Source organism: Anser brachyrhynchus, assembly GCF_964034855.1.
Source record: "Anser brachyrhynchus genome assembly, chromosome: 1".
Taxonomy (NCBI): Eukaryota; Metazoa; Chordata; class Aves; order Anseriformes; family Anatidae; genus Anser; species Anser brachyrhynchus.
This window is the reverse complement of record NC_137694.1, coordinates 31,908,042-31,924,731: the sequence shown is the minus strand read 5'-3', so window position 1 is coordinate 31,924,731 and position 16,690 is coordinate 31,908,042.

Sequence of the window (16,690 nt, the reverse complement as noted above, 5' to 3'; positions counted from 1 at the left end):
TTAATGATACCGAAACATCCTTATATATGGAACTTGTACCTATGCCTTTTAATAAGACTGTATAAGCCTTATGAAAGTCTTTCCACTTACTTTTTCTGAATTTTGGAAAAATTACAAATAACATTGTTTTTAATTTTTTAAATTGTTTTTAATTGTTTAAAAATGTTTTAAATTGTTTTTAAGCTTTTGATTTGAATTTAGAAAAGTTAAGAAAAGAGGTTTAGAAGGAAAAAAATTCAAAACAGACTTTAAAGTAATAAGGAACTGCCTTTTGATGTTTTTGATCTAAATTTTGTCGATCTATAAACCTCTAGCAAATTGCTGTTTGGAAAACACAGGTGTCAGCCTTTTTCAATTTATACCAGGTTTCTGTCTATACTAAACATATTCCACCCACACCAGGTTTCCACACTTTAGTCTGGGAAATTTCCATAACAGATGACTGAGAAGTCAGTCACCTTTCTTCTCCTCCTCCAAATTAAACTTCCCATCTAGACGGCATGGAAGAAGAAATAACTGCAGTGTAATGGTAGAAGGAGAGAAGGGTCTACATGGATTTAGAAACAGAATATGTGAGGCAAAGATGGTATAATGAAATGACTTCTGTTTTTTCCTGCCTTGTTTATAAGGGGGTCTCCAAACACATGAGAATGTCTAGAACATCCATTATTTAGTAGTCTTAAGCTGTTTTACATTGCCTTCTTTCTGTTTCAAATTAAAATATCTACAACTATCAAGCAGTTTTAACAGTATCTGTTTTATTAACTAAATAAAACTATTTTTCACCCATTTAAGTGATGTATTCCTATATAATGTTAACTAATGTATAAGCTACTTGTCTCCAATTATTTTTTTAATAAATTTTTATTTTGAGTAACTAGTATTTTCACTTTCTCTGCTGTCATATCTGATGTCATCATAATTCTAGCTTTCCTGCCCACTTTTCTGCTTTCTAAAAGGATGGAACTTAGAATAGCTCCAGTCATTTTGTGTATTAAAATAAGTTGCAGAGAACTATAATGTGAGGGTATGGCTTTTTCTTTATTAGTAGGAAGTGGATTCTTTTGTAGCACAGTACAAGTATGAAGAAAGGGGAAGATAGTTCTTTTCACCACGGATCTTGGAACAGATCTTAGATCTCAGATGTCTGATGCTCTGTCGCTATCAGCTTTAGCACTTCTTCCTGTGCACAGAAACACTCAGAAGGAATGTCATAACTCATATTTTTCAAAAGGAACCTTATATATGTTTCTAATCTCTTTGGATCTTCTAAAGAGATATCCGTTCTCTTCTGATTTTTTTTTTAACTTCAGCTCTGTCAAATTGAATTTATACAAGTTAGAGAAGAAATTTTGCACAAATAACAGCTAGGTTATTTGCTCAAGCTGCCCAGGTGAGCAAAGCATGAACCCATAAGTCAAATTTAAAACAAATAAATTAAACAATAGTATACATACGTTAGGTTCCCTCTAAAAAGAAAAAAAAAAAAAAAAGAAAAATAGAAGTTCAAGTTTACATTTATAACTTACTTACTTTCTATGGAGGCAAAGGAGCAGGCTATCCCTGTGTGTTAAAAGACAAGCTAGCAGGGGAGAAGACCGGCCTGTCTGAACACAGAGCTGTGCCTAGAGCTTAGGAAGGAAAAGAGGGTTTATGACCTTTGGAAGAAGGAGCAGGCCACTCAGTAGGACTTCAAAGACATCATGAAGCTGTGCAGGGAGAAAATTAGAAGGGCCAAAGCCCAGCTGGAGCTCCATCTGGCTAATGCCATTAAGGACAAAAACAAATGTTTATATACATACATAAGAAAAGGAGGATTAAGCAGAATCTCCCTACTTTATCGGACGTGGGGGGGAAACAGTGACAAGAGATGAGGAAAGGGCTGAGGTACTTAATGTCTTCTTTGCCTCAGTCTTTAATAGTAGGACCAGTTGTTCTCTGGGTACCCAGCCTCCTGAGCTAGAAGATAGGAACAGGAAGCAGAATGAAGCCCTCATAATCCATGAGGTAATGGTTAATGACCTGCTACACCACTTAGATGTATGCAAGTCTGTGGGTCCAGATGGGATCCACCCAAGGGCAGTGAAGGAGCTGGTGGAAGTGCTCATCAAGCCACTTTCCATCATTTATCAGTAGTCTTGGCTATCAGGAGAGGTCCCAGTTGACTGTCAGCTAGCAAATATGATGTGCATCTACAAGAAGGGCTGGAAGGAGGATCCAGGGGACTACAGCCCTGTCAGTTGGACCTCTGTGCTGGGGAAGCTCGTGGAGCAGCTTATCTTGAGTGTGATCACACAGCACTTATAGGACAACCAGGTGGTCAGGCCCAGTCAGCATGGATTTATCAAAGGCAGGTCCTGCTTGACAAACCTGATTTCCCTCTACGACAGGGTGACCCGCGTAGTGGATGAGGGAAAGGCTGTGGATGTGGTCTACCTACACTTCAGCAAGGCCTTTGAATCCCACAGCATTTTTCTGGGGAAACTGCTCGTGGCTTGGACAGATGTACGCTTTGCTGGGTTAAAAACTGGCTGGGTGGCCAGACCCAAACAGTAGTGGTGAAATAGTGAAAAGTAGTGGAGTTAAATCCAGCTGGAGGCTGATCACTAATGGTGTCCCTCAGGGCTCAGTACTGGGGCCAGTTCTCTTCAATATCTTCATTGACGATCTGGATGAGGGGATCGAGTGCACCCTCAGTATGTTCGCTGACGGCACCAAGTTAGGTGGGAGTGTTGATCTGCTTGAGGGTAGGAAGGCTCTGGAGAGGGATCTGGATAGTCTAGAGGCCAAGGCCAACTGTATGAGGTTCAACAAGGCTAAGTGCTGGGTCCTGCACTTGGGGCACAACAACCGCATGTGGCGCTACAGTCTGTGAGAAGGGTGGTTGGAAAGCTGCCCGGTGGAAAGGGACCTGGGTGTGTTGGTCTATAGTTGGGGAATGTGAGCAAGCAGTGTGCCCAGGTGGCCAAGAAGGCCAACGGCATCCTGGCTTGTGTCAGAATCAGTGTGACCAGCAGGACCAGGGAGGTGATCATCCCCCTGTACTCGTCTCTGGTAAGGCTGCACCTCGAGTACTGTGTTCAGTTTTGGGACCCTCAGTACAAGAAGGACGTCAAGGTGCTGGAGTGTGTCCAGAGAATGGCAACGAAGCTGGTGAGGGGTCTAGAGAACAAGTCTTACGAGGAGCGGCTGAGGGAACTGGGGTTGTTTAGCCTAGAGAAAATGAGGCTTAGAGGAGACCTGATCATTCTCTACAACTGCCTCAAAGGAGGTTTGTGGTGGGGTGGGGATTGGTCTCTTCTCCCAAGCACCAAGTGATAAGACAAGAGGAAATGGCTTCAAGTTGCACCAGGGGAGGTTTGGGTTGGGTATTAGGAAAAATTTCTTCACTTAAGGGCTTGTGAAGCATTGGAACAGGCTGCCCAGGGAAGTGGTTGAGTCACCATCACCGGAGGTATTCAAAAGACATGTAGATGTGGTGTTTAGGGACATGGTTTAGTGGTAGATCTGGCAATGCTAGGTTAAAGGTTGGATTCATGATCTTAGAGGTCTTTTCCAATGTAAATGATTTGATGATTCGATGATTCTGTATTTCAATTAATTGCCCAATCTTTAACAATGACGGGTAATTTTCAGTAGAAATGTAGGTTACCTCACAGTTGCCTAGTTGTAATCCTAGTAGATTAATGGAGATTATTACTCAGCTTTAAAAACAGAAGATATTTGCAGAGATTATACTGAAATTTTCACTTGAGGAAGTGAGGAGAAATTTTCGTTGTGAAGTAGTTCTCAAAATATCCACTTAGCTAGCCACTTAGTGGATCTATATTAGAACAGCTTGTGCTCCGAGATATTCAGGAAATTTCAGATTTGTGGTTCTCCAATGCTTTTTTTAAGCCCTTGTGGGCCTATTAAAATTTTAAGTTTCTGGAAGTAATATCAAGCAACCAGGAATTATTGAATTAAAGAAGTTATATTTTGTTTCTTCAGTTTTACTGTTACTTTCTGCAGAGCAGCAGTCAATTCTTTAGAGAATCCTCATTTAAACTTATGAATGTGCATCTTCCTGAATATTTGATAGGAAATTTCCACGTTTTTTCTTTTTCCTTCTCTCTCCTCCCTGCACAGCTTTTAAAAGATAATCGCTATGCTCTTCTTTCATTTGAATGCTTTCAATTTTTTCTTTTATGTCCGTATCTTACGAATCTTAATGTTCTGCCAGTCACATGCAGACATATTTCACTACAGCAGTTCACATTAAATCAATTTGTAATGTTCATATGAATTGCTTTAAAATACAAAAGTAGATGTAGAAGTTATCGTAAACTGAAAATTTTTGTCATTGAGTTAATGAGTATTTAGGGCATATTTTTTTCAGGTTTTAAAGAAAATGAAAGCAATATTATCAGTTTTAACTCCTAATTTACAATTAGAAAATTAATTTTTAGTCAAAGCTGATATTTTTAGTATTAAAAATCTGTAATTTTTAGTGTAGCTGATAATAATGCTAACCTACTGTTTCTCACTGAGCAGGTGATGCATAGGGGGCACTGCTTGCCGCTTAGATATTGTGAATTTCAGAAGTAATGCAGTTTCTGACCAGCCATTGGTACTCATATTTTGTCATCTAAAAGTATTCCCTTATGTTTCATTTTATGGTTTCATTTTACATTTTTATGCCATGGTTAATGCTACCCAAGATGAGTCAGGACTGCGAATCTAAAACCAAGAAATACAATCCACTTTGCTATTCAGGGTATGAGTGTTATGCACTGTATTTGTCTCTTGATTAGTTGTTCTTTGTACCAGTTTAGTAAGTAACCTAGATATTTTGGGAGTTTACTGCCTGTCATGAGTGATCAGCTTTGCTGCTTGCTGCCTCCTTTCTCTACTACCCCTCTACTACCATTGCTGCCCATCTGATTGACGAATTGCTGTCACTCCATGTGTTCGTCTCACAATGATATTTCTGGATCTTGGTTGCTGGTACGCCATTAGCTAACATCGCTTTTGCTGCCAGGTATATGTTTTCAGAAATGGGCCTTTCCGGTTAACAAGCAAACTATTTCAAGCCAGACGGGTACCTGGGGTGGGCACGCTGCTTTCTCCACAGTGCGAATCAATGAGCACACATCTGGGCACAGAAGTATGCTATTGACTCAAAGTAGCTCCTAAGCAGTGTCGTATATTTCTTGTCTGTAGCTTGGGGAGAAAACTTAGTTTTCCCTTCAACTTTATGTAGACTACTACAAAATTTGATACTTGTTTTTCTCTATGGACAAAGGCTTTTTACTAGAAGCATGCTTCAGGAAGAAAGCTTGGCCCATGGAGCCGGTACAGTTAAACAGAGATGATCTGAACCTTTCTGCTTGCCTGAGGCAGACAGGCTCAGCAGGGCTTTGGAGAACAGCAGGAACAAAAGACAAGTGCTGGGGCAAAGAGTGTGCACTGGGGTGCTTGGTCTCTGTTCTGCTCCTGTAGGTGCTGGGCAGCCTCTGAGGGAAAAGTCTTCAGTAGACTCTTTCACTTTTCGCGCATGTACAAAGACAGAAAAGTGGCTTATGACTTCAAAAAGCCCAAACAAAATTTTAGGATTACAGGATACAATTGAGAGTACACAGTGCGTAAAACTGTTCTAGCTGAAAATGTAACAGCTGCAAATAGCCCATTGAAACGTGTAGGTTTTTGAGAAGTACCTTCTTCACTGGTCCAAATAAACAATGAGTATAACTGAGAAAAAATATGTGATGGTGGGATATTGCTCAAAAACTAGATCAGTAACTAATTTTTGTAATAATCCTGTTGGCCTACTTTGATCTGCCCTTGGCCAGAATAATGGGGTGTAATTAATAAAAACTGATTTAACTTGAAAAGATAAAGGTTTAACAGTTCACAGCTATTTAAATATCTATATAAAGAGAGAGAACTTCCTCCATTTTTGCTGTCTTAGAGACCTAAGCAGTGTCTAAGTTAATTAGAGGTTGCTTTGTTAATGTACATTTGTCTGAGAGTACACTGGGAAGAACTTCCATTAAAAATGCTTTTGTATTTTTACCATTTTCAGAGTCTAAGGTTGAGTTTTACCTTCTTGCAAAATAGATGTATTTTGAGGACATCACATCCTAAAGCATAAGTGTATAATAACTATTACATGTTATAAAAATCCAATTGCTTTGGAAGTAATGTTTTTGTAGACTAGACACATTATCCACTTAGTCTCTGAAAATACATAATTTTTACGGAATAGATTATATGTTGCATTGGACCTACTACCACATTTCCTTTTTGTGTAAATTACGACTCTTTGAGGATCCAAACATTTATTTTTGTGTCAGCAAATCAAGACTCCATTATCCAAAACAACATTGAAAAGAGGAGTTTTGAAATAGTTCTTTCATGGTATTCACTAGCATGTTTGTGAGCTTTAAAGGACACGAACATAACTGCGTCTCTTAAATGGAAGCATTTGGCAGAACTGTGCCTGGTTGAAATCACTAGGACACTGCCTTAAAATACTACATAAGCACAAAGGACGTGTGGTGATGTACAGCCTTTAACAAGACGGATGAATGCAGGCCTTCTGACCTCATGTAGAAAATCTCAAAAATCCTTCCCTAATTAGTTTTACTCCTAAAAGCAAAAGTTCCAGAAGCTCCTTGAAGTCCGCCAGGGATTTCACTATTGTTATTGATTTAATATGAAAGTGCTCAGATACTGTAGCAATGGATGGCAGCATAAAGCACTGATAAATCGATTAATAGAGCTTAGCCTTGGGGTGTGTATTAGTTCATCTAGTCCGATCTCTCATATATCACAAGCCATTAAATTTCACCCTGTTGCCTCTATACTGAACCCAATAATTTGTTTGACTAAAGCATAAGTTGTGTTCAGCTAAATCATACCTTTCAGAAAAATGTCCAGTATTGGTTTGAAAGCATGAAAAGGCAAAATACTTTCCTTCACCAGTTTGTTGCAATGTTTCATTTTTCTCACGGTTATGAATGTGTCTCACTTCTCATTTGAATTTCTCTGGCATTAGCTTCCAGCCATTGATTCTCTTTATGTCTCTCTCCCCTGTGTTAAAGAGCTCCTTAATACCCTGCAGCTTTTCCTCATGGAGGTACTTAGACATCGTAATCAAATCACTTCCCAGTTTCCTTTTGGATAAGTCAAACAAATTGAGATCATGAACTCCGTCTCACTAAAATGTGTCATTCAATTTTTGTAGCTCTTATTTCTACCTTCCCCAATTTTCCAGAGTCCTCCTTAAAATAGGGGCAAAGGGATGGTATACAGGATTTCAGTATAGAGGACTTGGTAATTTTAATACAGAGGTAAAACCTTCCTGAATTTGTACATTAAGTGCTCATGTTAGCTTACTTTTTATTCCTGGGATAAGATCTACATTTCTAGATGTGGTGTCATTTGTCTTTGTTAAAATAAACTGTGGTGCCATTTCACAACAGCAATGCAGACTCATCTGTATGACTGATGTTGTTATCCCAGTTTATCATCTTGCAAGATGTTGTCATCTGCAAGCTTATCAGCAGAGATTTTATATTTAAATCCAAATCACCAATAGAAGATTTTAATAGTGTTATGTCCTTTACAACATCACTGGAAACAACTCTTTGATAATGCTTTCCTTCAAAGCTTATTGCTTCAGAGTGGTCAGTTAATCTTGCAAGATTTTGTTGTCTCTGTTTTTTCTCTGCCTGGCAAAATTTCAACTCCAGGGAATAAAGAAATATACTGAGGAATAAAAATCTGATTTATTTTCCCGGGAACCACATTAATTACTTCTGCTTGTAGTATTTCTAGTTTCCAGTTAAATTATAGTTAATTATTTTGCAACTTTTATAATAACTTCTATGTCAGAATAATCTCATGGTAGTCTGGCTACGAGTAACACAGTCATTTTATCTCCCAGTTTGAATAATATTAAAGTTATTTAATTTATCTTTCAGAATTTTCTGGAAATGCAAAGATTTATTGGAACTATTAACAACAGCATTCTTCAGGGTATTCTTTTATGGTTTCTTACTGTAAATTGTCTGAATCTACTGATTATGAAATATTTATATATTTCAATGTTTGTTTAACTTTCTTGTGGTTTGTTAAGGGACTAGAAAGTAATTTCAACATCCTCATGTGATGCAAATATATTTTATCTCTGAATACAGAATACTTAACTGAATGCTTTTTCATTATCAACAACGTTATCATTAGCAATAAAACCAATTTTATTTCTTTTGCTCTTTATATATCCCAAAAAAATCAGCATTGTATTCTTAGTCCTTGATACTGTTGATTATATCCTTTTTTTTCCTTTTCTTTTTTTTTTTTCTTTTTTTTTCTTCCCTGCTGATGTACTACTTACCAGTTTTGCAATATGAACATTATGGTAACTCCTACATCATTTAGTCATTTGTACTTTTTCCTTTTGTTACTTTTATCTTGCTGAAACTCCACTTGGAAGAATCTTCTTTGTGCCGCTCTGTAATATGCTTGTCTGCTAGCCGGAGTTACTGGGCAAAGCTGGATTATCTGCAGTTACTCTGTGCCTTTTCACCTCCAGGTCTGGTGAAACTTTCATTAACCCTTAACTTTCAAGTCTTGAACTTGTGTGTTCACACAGAGAATAAGCAACAGACCAACTAACTTGCTACAGCGGATTTCCTGCAGGACAATCAGCAGTTTTCAAGTCTATTATAGTCAGTGCACAGGGGAGAGGGAGATGTGATTGGGGAGAGAACTGTTGCCTGATAAATGGCCATTTCAAGTGAGTTCATGTTGATAAGCACACATGCCATAATATCATAGAGATGATGTCTTGCAGATGTGTTGGAGTGACATCTTGTTGTTGAAAAGAGGGGATACCCCACTCCTTTATTCCCTTTGGGATCATGCTGTGAGGTTCAGAAACGCTGTGATATGGTATTAAATCAAACAAAAAATAAATGCCTTCTTCCCCCATCCTCTTAATTTTGTGCAAAAAAAAGCTACATGTACACCCCAGTATTTGTTGTAATATCCTGATTGAATGTAGGTGTAACAGAGAAAAAGTAACTTCTGAAACTTGAATGCCTGACGCTAGCAAATACCACGCATTTTTGAAAGATGTAAAATAGGTGGTCAGCTGAATAGCAAGAAAAGTATTTCAGAGCCTTAGCAGCAGAGATCAAATGCAAGGTAGGAAGAGTATCAAAGTAGTTCCTAGAATTTCTAAAACACACAGAATCCTGGAAGGGTTCAAGTTGGAAGGGACCTCTGCAGGCCATGTGGTTCAGCCCCTTGCTCAAGTGGAGACACCCAGGACCACATCCAGGCAGCTCTTGAAGATCGCCGAGGAGGGAGATTCCACTACCTCAATGTTCCTTTGCTCCATCACCTGAACAGTGAAGTGCTTTTTGATACTCAGAGGGAACCTCCTGTGTTTCAGTCAACGTGCATTGCTTCCTGTTAGAAATTGTTAATACTGTTGAAAACCAGACCTTTCAGAGAGTGTGCGTGTGTACTGGGTTTACGTGGCAAGCTTTGGGGCTTCAGGGGTGGCCTCTGTGAGAAGAAGCCAGCAGCTGCCCTGTGTTAGATAAGGGCCAGTTTCAACTGGCTCCAAAGGGACCCACTGCAGGCAAGAGCCAAGCCAATAAGTGGTTTGTGCATCTGGGGGACCAGTTTTAAGAAATGGGGAAGAATTGCTGTACAGCAGCAGCTGGGAGAGAGAGGTGTGAGAACCAGCCCTGCAGCCCCCAAAGCCAGCGCAGAATGACGGCAGGAGGTGCTCCAGGCACGCAGCAGCAGTTCCCCTGCGGCCTGTGGAGAGGCCCCTGGTGGAGCAGGCTGTCCCCCTGCAGCCCACGGGTCCCACACGGAGCAGATCTCCACGCTGCAGCCCGTGGAGGAGCCCCCGGTGGAGCAGGTGGATGTGGCCTGGAGGAGGCTGCGGCCCATGGAGAGCCCCCGCAGGAGCAGGCCCCGGGCCGGAGCTGCAGCCCGTGGAGAGGAGCCCACGCAGGAGCAGGGGGTCTGGGGGGAGCTGCCGCCCGTGGGGGACCCGTGCTGGAGCAGTTTGCTCCTGGGGGATGGACCCCGTGGTACGGAGCCGTGTGGGAGCAGTTCTCGAAGATCTGCTGCCTGTGGGCAGCCCCCTCAGGCTCAGTTGGGGAAGGACCCCACGTGGACCAGGGGCGGTGAGTGACACGGAGCGGCGGAGACGAAGCTTCAGGGACTGACTGCAGCCCCCATTCCCCATTCGCCATTCCCCTGTGCTGCACTTGGGGAGGAGGTGGAAGAGGGCGGATGGGGAAAAGGTGTTTTTAGTTTTGTTTGTTTGTTTCTCACTGCTCTAGCTTGTTAGTAATAGGTAATAAATTTCATTAATCTCACTATGCTGAATCTGTGTTGCCTGTCACGATAACTGTTGAGTGATCTCCCTGTCCTTATCTCAACCCTTGAGCCCTTTGCATCGTATTTTCTCCCCCTTTCCCTTTGAGGAGGGGGAGTGAGAGAGTGGTTGTGGTGGAGCTCAGCTGCCCAGCTGAGTAAAACCACCTCAGCATGATGCCCATTGCCTTCAGACTGCAACAAGGAAAAATTTTGCTGACCAGTCTAGTACCTGTTTCAGAACAGAGTTTGTCTTGCAGGTTTTTTCCTGCTTAAAGTTAACTGTGTAATTATATCTCAGCAAATTAGTAGGAAATATACAGATGATTAACTTGGGAAGAAGAGACATCCTATTTCTTTGCAAATGATTCTCCTGCAGTGAAGAAACTATCCTTATAATGGTACAGTCAGAATTATTTCCATTGGAGTGCTCTAGCTTTTGCCTGCATTGCCCTTACTGGCCAGTAGAAGATTATTTCTCAAATCGCAATCCTCTAAGTTGCAGCCTTGTATTAACATAGAAGTATGCAATTATTCCTGATGGTCTATGTATAGTTATATTGGATATTGTGTTCTGCAGTTATGTAGAGTTATTTCCGTTCTTTCCATGTAAAATTAAGCTACCACTTAATTCTGTTTTCTCACTTCAATAATATTAAGATGATACTCATCATTTTGTGGCGGAAGAGGATTTTTTGGCTTTTATTTCTACAATATGCCAGATACTGCTGTTCAGATATTCTTTGGTGCCACATTATGAAGGAGAATGTGCATGTGCAAGTATTACAGTTCCTTTATTGAAGACATCAAGCTGGATTCATATCATCAAGCTTCTCTGGACTGACAGTGGTAGACCACCATTTAAATGAAGGAGGAAAATAGGGATTTCCAGACTTGTGCAATATAATTAATCTCATCCTAAGGTAGACATCTAAAGTAAATCAAATAAATTGCAGTCTTAAAGTGCTTGTTTTTCCCCATTGATAGAAAGAGTCTAGGAAGCTCACTCAAAAACAAGTGTCAAAATGTGAACTCCTCATGTGAGCTAAGGTGAATCCCAGACAAAACTGCATGCATTTAAGATTAATTCCTTGCCATTCCAACTATTTTTGAATGTGTTCAGGAAAGAATATTAGCTTTTTGAAAAATGTTTCTTTGATAATGTTGGAATAATTTAATTAGTAAGTGTTGGTCTGTGGTTAACAGGATCACTAGATAGTGTGATATGTTTCTGTTTCCTAACTGAGCAGGATTGCATCCTGTAATCAGGTGCAAATACAAATACGATTTCAAATTATTTTTTCCCCAACTAGTATATTTTTAAAATCCACTTTGTGTTCTTGTGAATATTCTTGTTAGCGAACTCAACAGTGAACTAAGACTAATCAAACCAAATTAACTTCAGCCAACTGACTGTTATAGTATCCACACACCGCATGTAGGAAGATATCACCAGTTTGAAATTTGTTGTTGATATGTGAATTATGATTACCTCTACATCTATTCCTCAGAATTTCTAATTCCGGCTCACAGTTTCAGTTTCCTAATATACTCTTGATCAGAAAAGAAGGCCATTATGTAGCTATTGCATTAATAAAATTAGAAGTTTGAACTTCAGAGTCTTGTATGAGGCCCTTCTATCTTTAATTTCTGGGAAGGAATCCATCTAGCCCAACAAAATTGGTTAGTAAGTTTATTTTTTCACTTCTGCTCTGAGTGAGCTCATAAATACTGGTGGACATCAGCTTGAAAAAGAAATACCAAATTGTCATATTCGAGATCTGCATTCATTTTCAACATTGTGGAAACTAACGGTACTCACTGCTTCCCACCTACTATCTTGTTACCCAGGCCTTAATAGAAGCTTGTATCAAAAAAGCTGTGGAAATAAATGTATCTCCTTTTCATCTTGTTGAAAGAGTAAATCTCAAGGACATAGAAGGGGTTTATTACGTAGTTGAAAGAACTTTAAAAGAAAAAAAAAAGACAACTATGTAGTTAATGACTTCAAGTCATCCTTATCCTGAAAAAATCTTGATGATATAAAAATCAGTAAAGATAGTGCCTATTTGACTTAAAAATCATGCGCTTCTGGTCAACAGAGTTGCTTAAAATTTGAGATGGATCTACTGACAAAAGCATCAAAAGGCTTGTCAAATTCAGGTCAAAAGACCACAGTGAATTACACCTACCTCACAGAAAGCCCTTGCAGGTTCAACATGGAGCATGTTTGCCAGGGACGTGGCAGCACCATCACCATCTCTTTCTGCATTGGATGACCAGTCAGGAAAATCAATTTTTTTTTCATTCAGGTAGCTTTTGAAGTTCTTCCACATCTTTATCTTGTCCCATTTCCATCTTCAGAGTTTAGTTTTGCAAATCTGGATGTGTATTGGCCAGCATCAATCTCCCCAAAGGTCATTTCAAGGCTCTTAAAAGCACTTAGGCTTCATGTAGTAACATTATATGACTTTGTATATGCAGCTTGCTCTTTGTGCCAACCATAGCATCCAGATTTGTTTTTATTCTGTTTCCTACACTTTGAAGTAACGTGATAATGTCAGTGTCGGTGTGGACGTAGTCAGAGGTTCCTTTCAGGGGTTCTTCAACCCAGAGGATGGTCACAGGGGAGCTGGCCAGGTTACGCTTCCCACCATGACAGACATCTCCAGGTAGCCCCCTTCAGTTGCCTAGACACTCAACACATTTAGTTGATCAAACATCAATATTTGCATGTAAATATCCTCAAACTACAAACAGAATGGAAGGCTCTTCCTAATGCTTATGGCAAAGTCAACTCAACACAGAAATTCTGTGGTAATTTCCCTGAGGCAGCAAATCTCTGGAGTGTGTGGAGCCAAACTTCTAATCAGTCATCCACTACTGCGTAACCATAAGTTTTAGACCACCAGGTCACGAATGGGTAACAACATCTGATTCTCCACATGGGGATAGCCTCACATTGATTCCTCTGCAGCCTGGGAGGCCAAAATCTTTTTGCCTGAGCTGTCTCATTCTTGAGGCCTCTCAGACAACTTTCTGGACTGGCCTCTCCCAGTTCTTCTCAGCCAGAGAGTATTACCGTAGGTGAGTAATTAAGCATCCTAATTACCCTGTGCTCCCACAGAATTCTCTTTCCTCTGCCTCCTTCATTCTTCTATAGAGTTACCACAATTTCTACCTTTTGATAGCAGTCTTTAAGACTTCTGTCCCTGAAACTTAAGCATCTTCATGTTGTGGAAAGCTGTTGTGGATATTCCCGGTAATTAGAGCGGTTTTGTTCGTGCATAGTGAGAAATGGCTGTGTCAACAACCAAAAAGGCACTATGTGGTGCACATATACAGAAAGTGGTCTAAGTTTTGGGGTTAGCATGTGGGCAGAGACCTGTTTTCCTCAGGGAAACCACCATATCAATTTAGGATATATGGAAAAACTAAAAAAAATAAGAACTTTTCCATTAACTCAGTAAAAATTATTTTGGCAGTCATTTTTGTCTTTACATCTGCTTGTAGAAATGTTTTTGGTTTTCTTCCATGATTTTGTAATACATTTGCTTCAAGGCATCTTCACCAACACACAAGGTGAAGCTGAAAATCCAGTACCATAAAATCTGAATGTGGGGTTAAGGTTAAGAAGGTTAACGGGACTCTTGTGGCTAATCTCTTGTGCCAGATTTTTCTAGGAAATGGTTTCAGGAAAAGTCACTAAATATGAAAAGGATTACACCTTGTGCAGGGAGGATAAGATGTTGAAAGGTCTCTGTGTTTAAGCATGGGTGTACTCTTACTACAATATGCATGTGAATATAAAAACCAAATGCATTGTGAAGAATATTCACTTAGGAATAAGCTGTCTTCCCTTTCCATCATTTGAAGGACTCCGTCAGAAATGACTGAAATGTTTGTGAGGTTGCCATACTTAAATGAAAGGTGCTTTTTGACAGGAGATCGCCACTCTACCAGAGTGCTTCTTCTCTTTTCATCATTTTTCTTCCCATTGCAGATTCCTTTGACTGGCAGCTGAAATCGAGAACTTTCTGACATCAGAATGTGTCTAACAAGCAAGTCTCATTAAAACCAAGCAAGCATATGCCTATCTTAGAGGCTAACACAAAGTCTAGTTACAGTAGCCCTTCTTCACTATTTCCACTCCTAAATTTCATAAGATTGTGGAAGTAGTTTGTGGGTAGATTAAATGTTGTTTTTTTCTTTGGTACAACCAGATGCTTCATTTTGCACAGGACTGGCTCCTGCCAGCGCAGAGCCATGCGCCTGCTCCCACCAGAGCTGCTGCCTCCTGCTGCCACACCAGCCCTGGTTTTAGTGACTTGGTGTGGAAAGCTGCCCCGGCACATCATGGGCACGGGCACTGAGGGTCCCCTGTCTTTGGGAGGAGTCAGCGGTGCCTGACGGATTGCAGTCCCATGGTCCTATTTATATGGTCCGTCATACACTTGAAGGCGTCCTTGTGGGATATCAGGTTGCGATGGTTTTATTCTGTGCCATTCCTTTCTCATCTGGCGACTACAATAAATCACCATTTGTTTGTTTGTTTATTTTCTCTGGAGAATGCAGCAATTATATTTAATAACTACAACAGTTGCCAGGAATGCCTGTTTGGGCCTCTTTCTATGAGTCCCTTTTGTGTCAAACTGGTTCTCTTTGTAACAGATCCTGGTTTGGTGCTTTGCTGCTTTGAATAACAGTTTATTTGCTTTGCATTTGTCGATAATGAAGTAGCCAAAAGTCACCTTTAGTACTTTCCTTAAAGTAACTAATCTCTTGATACCCTGGGGCTTTGAATCGATGGCCTTAAATCAATATTTTCTATATAAAGTTATTGTTTTTCTTCACCCTACACACTGTGGACTGGAAATCGATGGGGTACATTTGTGAATTTTACAGAACATTGGATAGGCAGAGATTAGACGTTATGCCCTTTTGGGAAATGCACAAAGGGAATTAAGTGGCACTCTTCTCAATAAAACCTCAAGTAACTATCCCCATTTTCATACAGTTTTGTTCTTAAATATCTCTTGGGCACTAATTGAATAGGAAACAGCATTTTATTTTTCAGGACGCAATGAAGTCTCGAACACCAATTAAAAGACAGAATGTTTGGGTGGTCTTTAATAATGTAATTGGTTCTGAGGACAGGGAGAGTTCACAAACTGCTTTGCATTTCTTTCACATTCAGTCTTAATTTTAAGAGACCATTACTGCTTACAGTAATCTAGGAGTCCTAGATTCAGCAGAATCTCAGGGGAAGGAGAGCGCAACAGTGCAACTTTAATAGCATCAGATGTGTTTTTGTCTCAGGCTTTTTGTTTTGCTTCCTAAATTTGTTATATTAAGAGTATTACTACGAGCTGTGTTCTTTGAACTCCATTTCATCTATACTTTTTAAGAGATGTTATTTGGCCTGAAACTGAGTTTTCTAAGAAAACACATATTAATTTTACATAATATTACTTTCTTTATTTCATGAAATTAACACATTCCTGTGGTTTGGAGTAAAACAGAAGGAACATGAGCAGGTTTTTGATGCTCAAAGCCTTCATTTTGTTAAAGAAGCCTTTCACATTGTTTTAGTATTTTTTTTCCCCTTGAAAATGTTTGATAAAATGGTGTACAATTTAAGCTGCTCAGCCACTGCAATAAAGTGATACAAACTAAGAAAAATGAAAACAATGACAATTCAGCATCTGTAAGAAGTAGCAAGTCTCTAGCCCTCTAAATGAAATTTATTTTGAGATAAAGTAATGAATGAAAAACACCTCAGGTGTTCATATTTTGTGCCTGTATCTTTTGAATTAGATACTGACTTTATCTATGTCTTGGGCTGGAAAGGATGTTCTTGTATAATTTAAAAGGTGGAAAACAATTGCCGTGCAAAACCCAACAGCAAGGAAAACAGCTCCAAATGTCAGTACATAAAACAATAATACATCTTTAGCTTTGCATTAGTACAAAATTAGGCCACATATCTTGAATACTAGGAAGAGAAATCACATTTCTGTATTTCTCCTGTGACTTAATGAACCCCGTGAAGGCACCCTATGAAGATGGAGAGTTGGAAGGGTACTGCAGTCTTCTGCTTCCTTCTTATGGTTTGGCTCTCAGTTTTAGGGTGAGGTCTGCCTGCTTTTTTTTTTTTTTAATTATTATTAATATTTTCCTAGTTTCCTAGTTAAGTCTTTGCTACAACCACTTAGGGTTTAGCTGTTAAAGTAAAACCCAGCTGTTAGTCTCCTCTGGACTATGTATCTTAGGCTGCTCTTCCATTTGATCTCCTCTCTGGATT